This window comes from Lactuca saligna, chromosome 5 (genome assembly GCF_052625555.1).
Source record: "Lactuca saligna cultivar CGN05327 chromosome 5, ASM5262555v1, whole genome shotgun sequence".
Lineage (NCBI taxonomy): Eukaryota > Viridiplantae > Streptophyta > Magnoliopsida > Asterales > Asteraceae > Lactuca > Lactuca saligna.
The window spans coordinates 129,474,251-129,494,909 of NC_136421.1; positions in this window are offsets into that span (position 1 = coordinate 129,474,251).

Below are 20,659 nucleotides of genomic sequence, written 5' to 3' on the forward strand. Positions count from 1 at the left end.
GTTGTAGGGATTAGGTCAATGCGAGACTTGACTAAACGTTCGGAAGGAATTCTTGGGAAATTCTCAGGAAAGACATTAAGGAAAAAGTTGCAGACTTCCCATTTCCCGATGACCACACGTACGAGGAATGCATGGGAAACTTTTTAAGACTTGATGCACGAAATGTTGAGAAGGTTGGATTCAGGTTTGATTCCGAAGATCATGAGAGTCAGGTCGGAGGGATAATTCAGACGGACGACCCAAGAATAACAACATGAATGAGACTCAGTCATTCCATGCCAATGATCGCATCAAAGCCTTTCATGAATTTAATCGAATGGAACAGAATAGTCGTCCGGATTGAGGGTACGATCTATGGGTATGACGTTAGCGTTCTCTTCTCACTTTCTAACCAACTCGACGGTACACGTTTTCGATTATTAGCGAAGGACTAAGTTTAGAAAGGTGTTTGAATAGATAGTTAGCAAATTTCTTTCAACATTAGAATTGAAAAGGATCACAGGCATAAAATTTACCGAGAGGAAATATACCTGTGGCAATGGTGGGGTCGACAACTATCCTTTCTTGTCCCATAGTTAAGGCTCTCCCGGTGTTGCCAGTTGTTACTGCCTTAGGGAAATTTTGTTTCTAATGTCCAACTTCTCCACAACTGTAACAGGTCCAACCGACACTAGCTCCAAAAGCTTGACTAGTTGGTTGGGTTGGTGCTCTACAGCTTTGCGCGAGGTGACCTTCCTGGCCACAGCTTTTACCAAACTTTGCACAACAAGGGCCAGGGATATGATGGTTGTAACTGCACTGGTTACACCACGGGAGGATACCGGCATACCCGGTGATAGGTCCTTGGGCTGAGGAACCGACAACAGAAACAACAACAGGGGTGGTAGCAACGGGGACTGCGACTATCTGCTGTTTCTTCGGGGGTTTCGGGGAAGACTGACTCTTCTTGTTGTTTTTCCAAAACTTTATTTTCTCGCCACACTTCTCTGTTGGCTCAGCAGTGGTGGCTGCTTCTTCTTGTTTGTTATTGTGGTCGATAAGGGTTTGTGCTTGGCGTTTGGCACTGTCATAGGTATCCGGCTTCGCCACTATAACGTTCCCTTTGGTTGGCTGGGTTAATCCCCAGATAAACCTCTCAATCTTTTTACTCTCCGGGGTAACCAATCCCGGACAGAGAAGCGCTAAGTCATCAAATCTGGATGTGTAGGCGGCGATATCGGAACCCTTGATCTTCAGGTTCCAGAGTTCATGCTCCACCTTCTGAATTTCACCCTGAGGGCAATACTCTGCGTGCAGAAGTTACTTCATAACTTCCCAACCCATAGCATTGGCTACAGGTAGAGCTAGGGATTTGACTCGACCATTCCACCAAGTCAGAGATTTAGTGGTGAGAGTGTAGGCGGCAACCTTCACCTTGTCGGATTCTGAACAAGCACAGATCTTGAAGATAGATTCAATCTTCTCTAACCACCGAGTTAGAGCAATGACACCTCCTGTGCCATCAAAGAATGTGGGTTTTCCGTTCATAAAGTCTTTATAGGAACACTCCCTTCGGTGTCCCTGGCTACCTTCCTGGTTTTGAGGTTGGGGACCACCTCCTGAACTACCGGGGATTGTTTGCAACATGGCTGTTGTAAATGCTGCAGTTAAAATTGTCTGAAGGGTTGCCGGATTGATTTGAAGAGAAGATGGTGGCGGAGGAGGGTTGTTGTTGGTCTTTGAGCTGGGTCTCTTTCTTGGAGGCATCTTGATCTAATAAGTTCAAGAAAGAGAGGATGATAAGTCCTCCGAATAGAATCAAGAGATATGATGAAAGGGATATCTCTTTATGACAGACATAGAATTCTATTAAGCGATAAAGCAGGAAAGAATATCAAAACAGATAAATTATCGCTAAAGGAATGATTGAGGAGCAACGTTGGGATGAGGATTTCTATAACGGATTTGGCTCGAGAAATACTCCCATAGTATTTCTTGTCTCGTTGCAACGACAACTCATTGTTTGGGTATCGGGTAAGTTTTAGGCATGCCACACACCACAGTCACTCCCAAGAACATGTTGTCCGTGTCTCAAATTAATATAGTTGGCCAGACTATATTGATCCTAGACACGACTACATAACTGCCCAGGTTTAACCGTAGCATACAACACCCATTTACTTATGTTTTGTTCTACTTGTAGTTACGGATTTCGACGGTTAGGTATACTTGTATACTTTTGAAAATATTTATACTTTGAAGTATACTTTTAGTTCAGAGCACTTAGGCCCCTTAATGTTTATAGTCTTATACCATGTAAGCTTTGGTATACTAGTTCACTAAAAACAAGGGCTCTGATACCAATCTATCACACCCCGAAAACCGAAGGCGGAAACATTTCCGGGGTGGACTCCACGTTGTGTATCAAATCCAATGTACATAGTAACACAGTAAACACAAAACATTACATTACATAGAATTTTTTACATCTGTTTGAAAGAAAAGTTATACAAGTGTATTTTACATATATCATATGAGCAAAAACACAGGCGAGTCTTCTAACGCTCCGTCTTCTCCAAAAGGTGGCGGTGTACCTGTCTAATGCTGACATGAGAATACAAGCATTTTGAAAATCAACATAAAGCTGGTGAGTTCATAAGAGGTTTAGTTTTGAAAAGAATGAGTTCCCTTTTTGGTTTCTGAAAAAGTTGTTATCCAAGAAAATCTCATATTTTCTTATGTAAAAACAGTTTAGATATCATTTCGTTTACGAGTTGTTACGTTATTCCAGGAAAATCCCATATTTTCCTAAGTGTTTAGCTATCCTTTTGATACTTAATTTGTAGTTTAGATTTCAATGTACTAGTAACTACCTTACTTATAGTATTAGTTAAGTATTCTGATATCTTAGTTATCCTACATTCGATTGTTGATTATTAGTTATACTTAGAGGTATTTTTGAATATTTCGATTCACTCAGAAGCGTACGTTAACAGTGTTTTCGAAGTTCTGGTGATTTCCAAAATAGTACCTTAGACGTATTTTCGAAGCTCTATCGACAGTCGATGTTTAGAGGCGTACTGTCAAATTAATTTCGAAACTCTGGTGACACTCAAGGGGTACACTAGCTGTATATTCGAAGTCTTGGCGTCATCCAAAGGCGTTATTTCATATTCATATTCGTATTCGTATTAATCTTAGTTTATGATTAGTATGATTCCTTACACAAAACATAATATGAAACTTAATGTATAACATCTATTAAAGGAATCTACAATTAGTTTGACAATTCACTCTGCAATTCGAACGAATTGTTAGTATGATTTTCGGTATTAAAAGTATTCAAAATATGAAACAATTGAACATAAATTAATAAATTTAAGTACAATATTTCCTTGTACTTTTGGTTGTATCCCCCCTAAAAAGATTTGAAAAACATTTGAAAAAGGGTAGGGGTATGAACTCACCGGTTGAGGAACGCGACGATTTGGATGCTAAACGTTGGTTCGGGGCTTGTTAACTTGAGAGGTTCCTATGTAATATGAAATAATATCCAAATGTATCTAATTAGATTTTAAACTACTAATTAGATATGATAATACAATCCAATGAGCGAAAACACTTCAAATCAAGTGTTTGGAGTGACTCGGGTGACATCTACGGACGTGTGGGACTTGGGAGATGAGTTTACTCTACAACAGTAAACTCTTTATGGAGTTTTCGGACCTAAACACTTTAAACACATGAGTTGACAGCCGTGAACTCATGGTTGAGGGTTTTATGGTGCTAAATGACAAGATAACACTTGGGAAAATTAGCTAGGATTAAATCTAGGGCCTTGGAATGGATTGATTTCACTTAATTACCATTTATTGGAGTTTACGGTAGTAAACATGGAGTTTACGTCCATAAACTCCCCCATGCTCAATCCTTAATTTATTTGGTGATGCTAGGACAATCACATGTGATTCAAACTATTTTTCCAAACCTTGGGATGAATTTTAGGCACCATTTGACCTATGCAAATGAGTTTACGGCCCTGGAACTTGTTCTTGGGGATTCATGGCCATAGACACTCAAAAGGAAGGATTTCATCATGTTTAAGGCCTCTAAGTTGATTTTGGTTGGTTCTAGGATTTATTCCAAGGCTAATGGTGTGTTTACATGGGTTTTAAACACTTGATTTTGAGTTTACTACCCATGAATGATGATTTTACGGCCCAAGAATGTTCTTGGGTAGTAAACTCCTGTTTACTCCTCAAAAATCATGTTTAAGGTGTTCTAAGTCTAGAATGGTAAGCCATATAGTCGTATCTAAGTCCCAAAATTGGTTTGGAGGGGTTTAAAGGCATAAAAACCCTCTTATTAGGTGTTTACGGCCCACGCATGCTCCTTGGATGTAAACTCATATTTGAGGTCCAAAATCAAAGTTCAAATTCGGATTTGAAGGCTAAGGAGGATAAATAACAAGTTAGGGAAATTACTTCAATGATTTGGAGCCTTAAATCAATAATTTTGGACCTTGAATATGGATTGAGGAGAGAGGTTAGAGAGAGAGAGAGTAGTGAGAGAGGGAAAAAGCTTCAAATGGAAGCTTGGATCACTTTAAATTGTGTCTAAGGTTTAGACACGACGGAATTTTACCCGATACCAATGCTAGACGTGGCTTTTGGTCGCACCCGATTAAGTTACCGTAATCCGGCGGGATAGAATTTAGAATTTTTCAATTTTATTATTTTGGGCCATGTTCATGGGTTTTTAAGGGATTTGAATATTTATGAGTTTATAATAAACATATAAGTTTAAATAACTCAGCCCAAAAACGGGAATCAGAACGAACCACTATAGATGGGTTTTACGGATGAAATGGGTTTTCGGTGATGGACAACTTCGGGTTGTAACAAATTACCTGGTATATTTATAGATACGTAAAGAGTAACTAAATCATATATATATATATATATATATATATATATATATATATATACACACACACACACACACACACCAACTATTAATGCTCCGGATAAATTAAAATTATGGATAGACAATTTGATGATAAAGTCAGTCAAGAGTCTAAAACATACCTGAAGTGTGGAAGACCATTTGGTTCAAAACATAAGAATCCATGATAAAGAAGAGGAAAAAAAAGTGTACTCAATCATGAAGAAAATGTTCGTTGAAAAGCACAAAATATTAGATGTTCCTCTAAATAAGAAACAAATGATATAGACAAAGAGATTGAAAGCAGTTATGGTAAATGACATGCTTTATTATGTTGAAGCATACAATATAATGAACCTTATATTGTAAAAAACAAGTGTACTCAATCATAATATGTGTTTGAAATGAAACTTATAGTGTAAATGACATGCTTTATTATGTTGAAGCATACAATACCATGAACGACAATCATGAACCATAATCTCTTATTGATTGTCAAAACATGCAAATTAAATTTAATTCTATTAATAAGAGAATGGTTTTTGGTCCGATTATTCTCACACTTGGAGTTGTAAAACAATTAGCAATATATGTATCTTTATACAGAAAAGAAATGAAAATGATGAGATCATAAGATCCAAAAGCCAATGTTTTGGCTCAAGATATCTTTCAAAGATCATCAATTGATTATGAGGAAACATATTCCCATGTTATGGATTCAACCACCTTATAACACCCAAATTTTAAATATAAACATTTTGATAATCAACCAAAGGTTAAACATAATATAAAATCCTTAATTCATATTTAGTTTTGAAATGTTTAAGTGAAAGTCTTAAAACGTAAATAGTTGTGTGGAAGCTAATATAGTTAGGTAAGATTCTTTCCCTGATCTACCTTCAGAAGATCCTAAAAATGTTAAATATACATGGGTAAGTGAAGACCTTAGTGAGCACACATATATATACATACTATCACATGAACACATAAGAACATAACAAGTCATCTTTCCCTAAGTAGAGGCTACGTAAACTTTTCCCATAAAGATCCTTATAAGATATTCCCATACAAAGAAGCTTATAACATATTCCCAATAAAATTCTTATAAAATATTCCCCTTTGGCTCTTACGAGTACAAGGAGATGTACTCACGAAGAGGCTTATAATATATTCTCTATTGTCTCTTACCAATACAAGGACATGTGCTCGCAAAGAGACTTACAACATATCCTCCATTGACTCTTATGAGTACAAGGTGATGTGCTCATGAAGGGGCTTAACTAGGTAATCATAACATAACATAACTTAACATACAAGAACATATATACATAACCAAATAATAGTATGAATAGAAACTGAAACTAAACTAAAAAATGATCAAACAACTAACAATAGATCGAATGGAAAGATCGAAAAATCAAGAAAATATCAACCAACCAAACTATAGATAATTACTTATTTGTTCACACATACATTTTCCTACTATTTTGACCCACTTAAGTTTAGATTCACATTACAACCTTCAAAATATGAAATGTAGCATTCCTAAATATATTTCCAATGCCACTAATATTTCCATATTTATACGTATATGTATGCATTATTTTCATACATTTTAGGCTATAATTTGGTTAAACGCAAAGATATTTGATACTTATTAAGTTAAATTACATTTTATAGACAAAAAAGACACTCTTGATGAAAAAGGACCAAAAACGACAAAAGCTGGACCCTAGAAGGACTGGAGATGATCCTGGGAGCTTAATGAAGCCTAAAAGGAAGAAAAACCATGAAAATACACTTCCCACAACGTGGATTCAAAGTACCACAACATGGAGCACAGAAAAATCTCAACTATGCACATAAATTAGAAGCTCACGATGTGAGCCATGACTATTTCTGTCGTGAGAATGATTATTCTAGAAGATTGATACGCGGAGAGCAGGTTTCCCTATTGAAGAAGGATATTTACAAAATTCATGTCATGAGAACCTATAGCCCATGACGTGAGGAGTGCTTATAGGAAAACTATTTATATCAATTACCAGATCGACAAGAAGAGGATTAGAGAGAGATTCAAGAGTTCTAAGCCGATTTCAGAGCCACAAAAGTGCGAAAAACAACCTTTTGAAGGAGAGATCAATTGGGGATTAGATATTTGAATAATTGTAGCAAGAATTTGCATTACACATTCAGTTTGAATTAGATTGAACATGTTTATATCGAATTTTTATGTGTTGTTTTGCTTATTTTCTGCCATGAGTAGCTAAATCATTAGGCTTTCATTTAGTGTGGATGAACCCTAATACTATGTGTCCGTTTATTATTTTTCATGGATTTTATGAAGTTTGTTTAACTTGTGTTTGATTTATCATACCTAACATGTTAAAGTTATGATCTTTATTGCTTTGATTCAAGTTAAATGTAGTTGAATGACCAATTTTATTGCACAAACTTTACCTAGTAGTTTATGATCATTAAATTGCTAGAGCTTGGATTTGCAAAGTCTTATATTAGGTAATAAAGGTAATAACTTTACATGTGTTAAGAACATAATTTGATTATAATTGTGTTTGCTTATTTGTCTTGATCATAGTTAAAAATCATAGATATTTCTCACATAGCTTAACTATCTTTAATAATCAATTATGTGTTTACTTGTGTATGATCATTACATTGTAGTTCATGAATTGATGGAAATATTAAGAGATCGGATTAAGACTGCTAATTATATTTAAATTGGTAACCAACATAATTAATCCACGTTTAGAAACTAACCATAGGAAAAGGGGAATTCAAATCTAAACAAAAGTGTCTTCATAATCCTGATAACAATCATTATTAGTTAAGTGTTTGTTTAGTTTTATTTAGTTGAATAGTTAAGTTAATCTATACTTGAAAAATTAGATAAACCCCCTTTTAGATATTGTTTTTTGATTAAAATTTAGTAGTTATTTTATTAGCTAAATACTGTTCTCTGTAATCAACACCCAACTTAATTTACTATACTATAAACTGACTAGGAACACTACTGATTTGTATCTTTATGTATATATTTTAACTGGTTAAGTTTTAAATTTATAAAACTAATTTTATTGCAACTTGACTAATAAACACACAAGGCAGTGTACCTAATCGTGCAATAGTATAGTTGTGGTAAGATCGGATGTCGAACACAAGGGGAATGGTGGTGAATTAATTTGGATTTTTTGATTATAGGTTACAATAAATATACATAAATAGTAAGAGGGGTTTTATAGAATTAAATCTCAAATAAAAAATTAAATAGCAAATCTTGATAAACTGACTGAAGACAAATATCTATTGGTACTTTGGTTTAGACTAGATTTCGTCTCAAAACACTAGCTAACTACTAAGTATAATGAATATTTATTCATTATTAACCGAATCCTGATATGACTAGAAAGATGACCAAGTCACCCTTCACTGGTACTTGTGAAAAGGGTAAAGGTTTGTTGGATCTCATACACACTGATGTGTGTGGGCCATTCAAAACTGCCACAAGGGATGCTAAGCGCTTCTATGTGACTTTTACTGATGATTACAGTAGATACGGCTACATCTAATTAATCAAGCACATGTCAGATACCTTTGAAAAGTTTAAAGAGTTTAACTAAGAAGTGGAGAGTATCTGAGTATCGAGTTCCTTGACTATCTTAAGGAATGTGGAATTGAATCACAATTGACGCCACCTAAAAGACTACAACTTAGTGGTGTGGCTGAGAGGTGCAATAGAACCTTGCTAGACATGGTTCGTTCCATGATGATTCAAGCTTCATTACCTATCTCATTCTAGGGGTATGCCTTAGAGACTGCTACCCATATCCTTAATCTAGTCCCTACCAAAAAGGTTTCCAAAACACCTCACGAGATGTAGACAGGGAAGGTTCCCTCGTTAGACCACATAAAAGTTTGGAATTGCAAGGATTTTGTGAGACACGGGACTCATGAAAAGCTCGAACCTCGGAGTGAGCGATGTATTTTCATTAGCTATCCACAGAAGTCCTTTGGATATCTCTTCTATAGACCGAGTGACAATGTTTTCTTCGTTGTGAGGAGAGGAGTCTTTCGTGAGAGTGAGTTCATATGCCAAGGGGATAGTAGGAGGCAAATTGACCTTGAAGAGCTTCCCGAGTCAACCAGTGAAGGAACCTCAAAAACTAGCACTCAACCCGAGGAAGAAACTCCACTTGTACTAATTGACGTGTTCGTACGTCTCAGGCGTTTTAGTAGAGTTAGTGGTCCACTTGTGTTATATGGTTTTCATATAACAGCTAAAGGTGATACATTTATCAGTGATAGTACATAGGTAAATCTGGATGAACCTAATAACTACAAGGAAGCCATGGCAGGCCCCGAGTCTGCAAAGTGGCGAGAGGCTATGGACAACGAGATTCAGTCCATGTATGACAATTAAGTTTGGAACTTGGTTGACAATGTACCGAGTCGTAAGACAGCTGGGTGCAAATGGATCTTCAAAAAGAAGACCGACATGGATGGGAAAGTACACACATATAAAGAGCGACATGTTGCGAAGGGCTTTAATCAAACTCCAAGAGTTGACTATGATGAGATCTTCTCACCAGTAGCGAAGATTAAATTTGTAAGGGTTATATAGGCCATAGTTGCATTTCATGATTATGAAATAATGGAAAATGAATGTCAAAACCGCTTTCCTTAATGGAAAGTTGGATAAAGATGTTTACCTGAGTCTTCCAAGGGGTTTTTGTCAATGTAAAGTACCCTAATAGAGTGTGTAATCTTGAGAAATCCATCTATCGCAGATGGAATCTTTGTTTTGATGAGAAAGTCAAAGAGTTTAGATTTTTGACAAGCGAGGATGATTCTTGTGTATATGTCAAAGCTAGTGGGAGTATAGTGAGCTTTCTTGTGTTGTATGTGGATGACATACTAATCATAGGAAATGACATCCCAACCTAGTAGGAGGTCAAGTCCTGGCTTGGGAAGTGTATCGCTATGAAGGATCTCAGAGAAGTTACTTATGTCCTAGGGATAAGGATATTAAGAGACAGGAGTAAAAGATTAATAGGACTTAGTCAAAGTACCTACTTGGACAAGGTGTTGAAGCATTTCAGCATGGAGAACTCCAAGAAAGGTAACCTACCTATCCTAAACAATACCAAACTGATTAAGACTCAGAGTTCGAGTACATAAGATGAAATGGCAGAGACATGTGTAATGCCATATGTTTCTGTAGTTGGCTCGATCATGTATTCGATGACTTGTACTCGCCCTGATGTGGCATTTGCTTTGAGCATGGTCAGAAGATATCAAAGGAAACCTGGTAAATCTCATTGGACTGTGGTTAAGAACATTCTTAAGTACCTGTGGAGGACTAAGGACTGGGTCCTTACCCTCGGTGGGAGTGATGACTTGAGAATAATATGGTATAGTGACTCCAACTTCCAAACTGACAAAGATACTTTCCGCTCTCAGTTGGGTTGGATATTTACCTTGAATGGAGGAGCAGTGACATGGAAAAGTTCCAAGCAGGAAACTGTAGTTGATTTAACGTGAGAATAAGAGTACATTGCAGCAAGCGAAGCATCGAAGGAGGAAATATGGTTGAAAAACTTCATCGAAGACCTTGAAGTGATTCCATCCATAAAGGAGCATGTGGAGATTTTATGCGATAATAAAGGGGCGCTTGACTTAACCAAGGAACTGATAGATCATGGAAGATCCAGGCATATCGACAAAAATTACCACTTCATAAGACATTAAGTATAAGAAGGACACCTCGTGGTGAATGGGATATCATCATAGGATAACCCAACAGATCCACTTACAAAGGGACTGACTGGGCTTAAACACTTGTAGCATACAAGGGGCATTGGGCTAACATAAGATATTAGTTTTAGTGGTTAGATAAACCGAAACTTGTAATAGCTAAATTTTAATTGACATTTGATGATTGAATAAAAGGAGTTTTATTTATAAGTAAAGTTATTGACTTGTGTCAATTGTTTACTATTGTTTCACTTTGCATGTTTTGACTTCCAAAATAATAAGATTTATTCAAACTATCAACAATCGATCATACGTTCGAAGTAAGTATGAAAGAAGACTATCATGAGTTGGCTTGTAGATTGTCTAAGACGTTAGGCATAACAACCGTTTGCTACACTATTCATGAGTACTTCTGAAATAAGATTTGAGTATTAGATCAACTTGTGCTCACTTAAATCACTTCATGGAATTTATCATGAGTGCTCGTGAGACGAGAATATCATATAAGTCTTCAAACCTAGATATATGAGTTGTTGACTATGAATTAGTTTTGCATTAATGATACAAAAATACATCAGTAACTTGATGTATAAAACATATTGTTGTGCATGATTTAATATGTAGTTAGTACAAACATATAATCTCGAAGTTTATATGATCCCTTTTATCCCAAGAGGATTAAAATTGATATCCTGGACCCCTCTATGATTCTGTTTTGACTATGTGTCGGGCCCGGTTAGATCTAAATTGATGTGTTCAATTATGTTCTATGTCAGGCGTTTCAGAAATCGGGAAACAAACTGCTGGAAAATAAGTATGAGATTGTTCCATGTATTTGTCCAGCTGATATCTTGAGAATAGAGGAGTATATGATCCCTTATCTAAAGGATGTCTCACTCACTGGGTCAGAGTTGAAAGCGGCTTTTGAAAGGTTACGATTGCTAAATCGGATCCTAAAGTCTTATTGGCAGTTATAGTTATTAGACTTATCCAAGTAGGAGACTATTAGATTTGGTGTCTAAGCACTTATGTCACACCCCCAAACCAGAACGGCGGAAACGTTCGAGGGCGGAGGACGTCATATTCAGTATCATAACAGTTCATAGAAAGGAAAGTACACACCACCATATATATTAAGTTTTTCAAAATATTTACATAATTGTATTCGTTACATGATCAAAAGATAAATACATAAACATCTTTCAAAAGAAGTAATTAACGTCAGCATGTTAATCCCCAAAAGTTGATCTCCAAACCTGCTTAGCGGTTCCCTGAGAATACAAGTTATTTCAAAGAAAAAGTGTCAACAATTAAGTTAGTGAGTTCATAAGTAGTGTTTTGAGAAAATGTACGCCATTCGAAAGTTCGTGTATGTTTTCCAGAAAACGCAGTATTTCAAATGTAAAGAGTTATTATTTGTTGTGTTGACAATGAATGTATTAGATCCAGAAAATCCCATATTTTCCCTAACGGTTGAGATACGAACTATTGTGTTTTCCAAGAAAAACCCTTATTTTCTTATAAAAGTATGAAATGCATATGAATGTTCGTGTTATAAGTTGTAAGTAATTGCACCAGGAAAATTCCTTATTTTCCTATTAGTTGTTTGGTTTGTATCCAGGAAAAACCCTTATTTTCCTAACATAACTAGCAGTCTCTAAGACCGAAAATCGCAAGCAACCGACATGCTTAAAAGTTGTAGCATAGTTTTAATAGCTACTCGTTCATAAAAGCATAATACCGTATTCATTGTATATCCGGTGAGTTTTATAACCATACTAAACATAATATGCATGTAGCGATGTTCTTCAGGCGTCGTAGCGTTATGACAAACTGTCACCCCAAAGGACGGACTGTAGCTAATAGTCAGGGCGCGGGATTATGACTTCCCGTATAGATCTATACACATTTGACACGTTCTCCGAACGGGAGACTCTGGTTATAGACAGGACTTGCAGGATTACTTTCTAATAAAGAAAAGTAACGTTTGAAGATATACACGTCTCATGGATTCTCAACTAAGCCTGTATTAAAGTGATAGTTTTTGTATGCAAAGTTTATCCTTTTTCACAATGTTTGACAAAGCATAAATCATAAGTTTTTAGAATGTATAAAACAACTTAACAATGAAAGGTACTTTGAAATCATTATATACTTTGCGTAATTCTAATGCAGGCAAAGTATGACAAGAGTTTTCACATAGTAGTAATAAATCACAAGTGATTCATTTGATAAAAGCGAGTAAAGTGAAATTTTTGATGTAGAAGACAAGTTTGTAAACAAAACCTATATATGTATATGGTTATATATATGTATAAGTTTTAAAAGATGATTTGGTATGTTTCGTAATTGTTGTTCATATTCTTACGTTTTTATTAGAAACTTTGCATGAAATAATCCTTAAGTTTGATACTAAAGACCTTTTTGTACTTATCACTTTTGTAAAAATGGTAATTAAACATATTTAAATGATTGTGTTTTAACTTCCTTAATGTATAAACATTGCTCAAAAATGTTAGAAGGTGTTAATAAATCTATAAACCACTTTTGACAGTTTTACCCTTTACTGTCCCTGTTTTTAGAAAGCTCATAGAAAAATACTCATAAGTCAAAAACTGAATCCGTCACCTCTGAGAGTTTATAAAATGAGTCTACTTTGTTCCTAATTTTTATTATGATTTTTAGTGGTCTCAAACTAGTGTGAAAATGAACATCTTCACAAACTGGTCCGAAATCACTTCTGAAATGACAGGCGGTTTTATAAAAATCCCCATAAATTGTAGAAAAATCGTATGAAGGCATGCGAGTAGTCATTAGAAAGGTATAAACTTGAACTATTTGAATATTGTACAGTTTTGAAAGATATTAAGTTTAAGATGGTCAAAACAGTCCGTGAACAGGACTCAACTTTTTTGTAGAAAGCTATCATTTAAATTTAAGTTATGTTTAGTGTTCTAACTTGTATTCCCCCCCTTAAAACTTGAAGAAAACATGAAAATGTAGGGGTATGAACTCACCTTATGTGAATACTTGAAGAATGGAAGGTTGAAGATGAACTTTTGGTTGTTGGTTTAATGCTCCAAAACAACCACTCTTTTGGCTATGTTGCTGTCACGAAAATTACACAGCAAAAGAGCAAGAAAAAGGGTAGTTTACTCACTGTTTTGAATCAATAATTTTGAGTATCAAAACAAGTAACTTCCAGGGGTATTTGTTGTAAAAATATCAAGCAAAAGTAAGGTGTAGATGGGTGAAATGGTGGCTGAAAAACAAAAGGGACAGCAGCCCTTTAGTTCATGGTTTTGATGGCTTTGGAAGGAAGTTCTTGTGCTTGAAAATGAGATGAAGGTTGAGAGAAATTCCCTGGAGTATTTGCTGGTCAAATGAGGGTAAAATGAAGATGAAATTTTGTGATTATGAAGGAGAAAAGAGTGGAAGAGGATAAGCGGACAAAACCTAGAGTAGCTTGTGATGAGATGTGAGTTTAAGTGATGTGATCTTGTCTAGCCACTTGCTTGGGTGGTTGTTTAGAGATAGAGTTAGTTAAATAACTAACTACTGGTTATTTAGTTAGTTAGGAGTTATATTTAAGGAGAGGGAAGGTCTTAATCTTGAAAATTAGAAGAGGGATTAATAAGCATTCTTAGTAAAATGTCTTAAGTGATTAAACACTTATTAGTTAAGTTGGCACTTATCTCCACCAATTCTCTTATCTTAATTGATTTAGACATCATAAAACTTACATGAAATCACTTTAATTCATGACTCATAACTAGTCATTCACTAGATAATAATACATATATACAAATACATACATGTATACTTAGTATAAAATAACAATGTAGTTTTTGTGTATTTGAACTTTAATGTTTATGTTTTATTCTTTTTATTCAAAAACACTTAAATACATTTTAATTATACCTTATAATAATTCATTTTATATTTTAATTTATTTAAATATAAAATTTATTGAGCAATGTATAATTTCGTGACATTTAACCGGTTAACCATATCGTTAAACACGTTTTGTCACTTTGGTTCGTATATTTGTCAAATTTAGATCCTTCACATCTATTAAGCAAACGTTTTACATAGAACCTAACTTACTTATCAACTAGAGACATGTTGATACAAAAATTAAGTTTGTTGCGTTTAAATGATGTTATATGCTAATTTCACAAACCGGTGATGGTTCGTAGTCATACATCATAACGAAATTATCGTTAGTTACTTGTTTTATATTTCACAAGAACTTATCTAAATAAAAGAGGTTAAATTCTTTCAACCATTCTTGATAAAATACTCATATTGTTTAATAATCAAAACATAGCATCGTACGATTGTTCCTATTTTTACCAATTGTTACACCATAACTCTAACTGGTTTGTACTTGACCTGATTGTAGCATGGTCCTTTTTAGGGCTCCTTCACCAGTGCAATCTGATAGGATGGATTTTGAGAATAAGGTTATTATGATTCATTAATATATTACAAGTATAATATATTAATATGAAATCATATTATTTAATTAGTATTGGTCAATAATTAATTTTGTGGTGAAAAGAGACTAATTAAATATATGGGGTTGATGTGACAACCCGATATTTCAACTCTTTGTAATGACCTAAAAAGTCAAGTATTGTAACCACTTTTGAGTTAATAAAATTAACTTCGATATTAAAAAGTCCAAAAAGTTCCTATTTAAATTTCTTCAATGTTTAAATGTCATCAAACCATGATCGTACGTAAAAAGAACGCCCAAATCCGACTTCGTATATTGAAGTTATGATTTTTACAAGTTCGGCTTAGCAACAGACAACTAAAAACTCGAATCGAAGATCGGACGACTTTTGGCCGGAATGACCTAAACGAGAATCGAAGGTCTCGACAATGGTATTTCAGCGGTAAAATGTCTGGTAAAAACCGACGTCAGATAAAGAAGTTATGAATTTTTAAATAAATTCCTTAATCACGTCATTTTAATAAATAAATAATAAAAATAATTTCGGAATTTGCCAACGAAGTCTAAACGAAAGTTGTAGAGTGTAGTATCACCTATGCGTGGATATAAAGAACGTCGAAAACAGAGTTCGTATGAAGAAGATATGATTTTTTGAAGTTTATTTAATAAATTATAATTAAATTTAAATAAAAAATGCTAGTAATATCCAAAAGGGAGTCAGCGTCCTCATCCGAGGTACGCGCCGCGTAACCCCGTACGCCCCGCGTACCCGAGGGCCTTGGCCTCGGATCGTCCACGTCGCCCTATGCGAAGCTACCGACCCTTCCCATCCGACCCGTCCCGTCCGAAGTGCGTAAGCGATGACGCACGGGTACGCGCTTTCCGACCCGTCCCATCCGACCCGTCCCGTCCGAAGTACGGAGGCGGTTCAGCACCCCTATAAAAGGGATGCGAGCCTTTCCGAAAAATTTGCTCATTTTCTCTCTTTCTCTCACGATCTTGCCTCGATTTCTGTGCCCGTTCAAACCCAAAGCTCTGGTCTTTTTTCTCAAGACCCGAGGGTCGATTTTACTCCCGAGATTCCCGAGAAAAATCCGTTTCCCGAGACGAAACTCTGCCCGATTTTCCATCTCGCTATCTTCAAACTTCCAAGTGAGTTCATACCCCCTTAAATCAACCTTTGAAATGATTTTAAATGTTTAAATACTTTATGGGGGGGGGGGGGAATACAAGTTAAATACTTATAGTTATTGCTTCGATCACATGTGATTGCATTAATCACATGTGATTAATAACTAGGAAACCAATGATTTTATCACTGTTCAAACTGTTTTACTTCAAAATGTTTTACAAACTCTTTTACTTATCAAATGCTTTTATTTAAACTTTGTTTTACTACTTATAAATTGCATGCCCATATATGTATAGATATATAAGTAATGTTTAAAGGGCTTAGGAAGGCCATCCGCCCTATTTCCTTTTCGCGCACTGAGATGTGGTCTGGTGGGATTTCGGGTGACCATCCGAGGGTCGTTTCAATATTAGTTATATATCATATATACATGTATAGACATAAAAGTACTTCCATATTCATACTTATCAATACATCAATAGCTAGTTACCATCGGGGTAACACAGAACATATACAACTATACTAGAAACAGTACATATACAACTATACTAGAAACAGAACATATACAACTATACTAGAAGCAGGACATATACAACTATACTAGAACGAGAAACATTACATATGCATGAACACGTTAACAATTATGATCCACTGTATCGGAGCATGCCTTAAATGTCATGGCCCGAGTTGTAGCCAGAATTCTCTTGGAGGGAGAGCGTTGAGTTTGTGTATAGATCTATACTGGATTGACTATCCTACACCTTGCTGCTAGCTACAGCCGGACCTGCAGGTCTGCGGGTGCCAAACGTCATTCCGTTATTACGACCGTTCTTTATGTCGTTGTTATCAGTCGATAGTATGGTGCAATTATCACATTATACCTTAATATAAATCCGGTTTAAGGTAGTTAGTACAGCAGTAGTTCCTATAAAACAAAACTACAGTACTACAATGATTTACCCATTACATTTTAGTGATAACCTAACTTAAACTTTAATGTACAAACTATATTTTGCTAAATGATAGTTACACTTGGGAAATTACACACTTTTACAACAAACGAGCATACAAAACAGTTAAGCCTTGGTAGAAGGCTACTTTAATAGAAAATATAGGTTTTTCTGAGAGATTCAAACTTTTACAAACATTTACATACTATTTACAACTTATACTTACGACAGGTTCAAACGTTTTGATAACGAACATCGACACTAAAATACTTATGAACTCACCAGCTTAATGCTGACAAACTCTTTCAAAATAACTTGTATTCTCAGGTCATCAGTAGACAGGTACCGATGCCAGCTTTTGAGAAGATGGAGCGCATTCAAGACTCATCATATTATTTTGATTTACATTATATTTTTGGTGTCTAGAACTGTACAGAACACGCTTGTATTAAAATTATATATTTAATGCAATGGATGATGTTGTTTGCTTATTGACATTTACTGTGTTGTGATACTTTACATGACGTCCTCCGCCCCAGAACGTTTCCGCCATTCTTGGTTTTGGGGTGTGACAGATTGGTATCAGAGCATTGTTTATAGTGAAGCAAGTATATCAACCCATAAAAGATATACTAAACTATAAACCCATTTGGGATTAAAACACTTTGACTAAGAGTCTATACTTTAAATACTAAAATAGTTAATTAAGTATACTAGTCTGCATCCATACTAAAACCAGTGTCACAACGACAAGAACAAAAGTATTACGATTGTTAAATATCACAGGTAAGCTAGGGGATGTATGGTCAGTCCTGGGAATGGCATAGCCTGATCAACTATGCTGGTCTGAGGAGTGATTAGCATATGCCCTAGAATGGTTGTGATGTGTTAACAAGTCTAAAAACTTACCAACAATGCCACAAAAAGATCAGTAGAACTTAAACTTTAAATACTATAGGTGTATTTTGTACTACTAGTTACACGTATAGAATATTCTTATACCTCTCTTCTCGTGTAGATCTAAATGACTGGATTCCAACACGGCGATCCATACTTTCCAAATGAAGGCAATGCCGGGTGGATCGATGAAGAGCCCGAAGTTGAGCATCCAATCCCTTTGGATGATCACCTCGCAGAAGGCTTTTCTAATGGATCCGACTCCGAGCCTGAAGTCAACAACCTACCGCTTGTAGGTCAAGCCCCGAACAACAGCCCTCGACCAGCTTTTCCAGGTCCTACTCCCTTGTGGGCAAACAACTTGAATCGCTGGAGTAATGAACAGGGTCAATCCTTACCATACTTTGGGGACCGAAGCTTTTACAACGTCAGTGATGGTGGCTCTGCTGACCGAGCTCTGCCTGTCATTATCCGCAGAATAGCTCGTAATGTCGAGCAAGGTCGAGCAACCATCGACCGGGTCATGGAGATTGATGCCAACTCAAGTGTCAACACAGTCCGCATCCGCTGTCTTGAAGAAGACATGGAACGGACCCGGAGAAACAATGAAACCCTACAGCAACATCTGGTTGCCTCTCAAGCAGAAGTCATGGAACTTTGAGCTCGTTAAAGGGCTCATGAGCGACACCTTCAAGAGGTGGTCCGTCAAATGAGAGACGTCAGGGTTCTCCCGAGGAATACTCATCGCCGTTAGATGATCTCTAGTACATCATTATCTTTTGGGTTAAGGATTAGCCTTTAACATCTGTGCTCTAAGTAGCACTTGTCTGTAAAATATTCCTAACTTTCAGTACTCTAATTAGGCATCTAAGAACTGTCAAACGTTTCTATATGGTATGATGTAAGACCTACTGTTAGGTCGATTTTCCTTGAACTTATTACATCAGTAATACGAGTATTATTCAAATCTATCTAATCTGTGGGAAAAATCTATACACTTGTGCTTTCCTACTAATATTTCTTATTGTGATTTCAAACACTCATTCAACTGTTGGGCTATGGTTAGTTAGTCCATGTGTCACTCTCACGTTGCTTACAAATTGATTCTTACCATTTTTCTTATCTTTATAAACTTATAGCTGAAAGATGCCTCCTCGCAAATCTCCCAGGAATTATCCTGCACCACCACCTCCTCCGCCTCCGGTAATCGATACTGCAACCCTGAATGCTGCCGTAGCTGCAGCAGTGGCAACTGCCATGGCTCAGTATCACTATTCTGATGCCAGCAGAGGTGGAACCCCTGTGGAATCAACCCCGGTTGAAACCCCTGTGCGCTCGAGAGAGTGCCCATACAAGGATTTCACAAATTGCAAACCGAAGCCTTTTTACGGCACCGGCGGGGTCATTGCGCTCTCGCAATGGTTCGAGAAGACTGAAGCGGTCTTCGAAATTTGTTCATGCCCTGCTGCGAGCAAAGTGAAATATGCCGCATGCACCTTTGAAGGAAAGGCCCTGACGTGGTGGAACGGCCACGTTAAATCTCTAACTCTCGTCGTAGCCAGCGACATAGGCTGGGAAACGATGAAAGACCTCATGATTGAGGAATACTGCCCGAGGGGCGAGATTCAGAAACTAGAGCAGGAGCTTTGGAGCCTGACCATGAAGGGCACCAATATTGTTGCTTATACCGCCAGATTCAGCGAACTGGTGGCCCTCTACCCTAATATGGTTCCCACTGAAGGGAAAAAGATCGAAAGGTACATATGGGGGCTAGTGCCTCCGTATTAGGGGAACGTCCTATCATCAAACCCTGCTACCTTCGACAGTGCCAAACAACTGGAACAACGACTGATTGACCATGGGGACAAAACCCCTACAACAACAACCACCCTAGCCATCCCGGAACCCTCCAAACCTACTGATACTAAGCGGAAATTCTGGGATGAAAAGAAGAAGCAACAGGCTGCCAAAAAGCAGCAAATCGTGGCAATACATGCTGCAATAACCCCTGCTGCTGCTACTACTGCTCCGGTGGGTGGGTATGCTGGAAGTTCGCCAAAGTGCAACAAATGCAACTACCACCACAACGGCCCCTGCCGTGAAATGCAGTGCTCTAACTGCAACAGGAAAGGACATACCGTCCGTTTCTGTAAGTTCCCAGCACGACTTATCAACCAAGTCCCTGGCTCTGGCGCGAGCCCGACCTGCTATGGATGTGGCGAAGCAGGCCACTATAAGAGGGACTGCCCCAAAGCAAAGAATGCTGGTGGAGCAGGAAGGGTACTAGCTATAGGCCACGGGGAAGCAGTTGCTGACCCGACAGTGGTGACTGGTACGTTCCTCCTCAATAACTCCTATGCATGCATTCTATTCGATAGTGGAGCGGAGCGAAGCTTTGTAAACCATAAATTTGCTCGCATGCTTAATCAACCACCACATGCACTCAAAGAACTATTCACAGTAGAAATGGCTAATGGAAAAATTGAAAGTACGAGTAGCATATATTTAGGTTGTACCCTAACT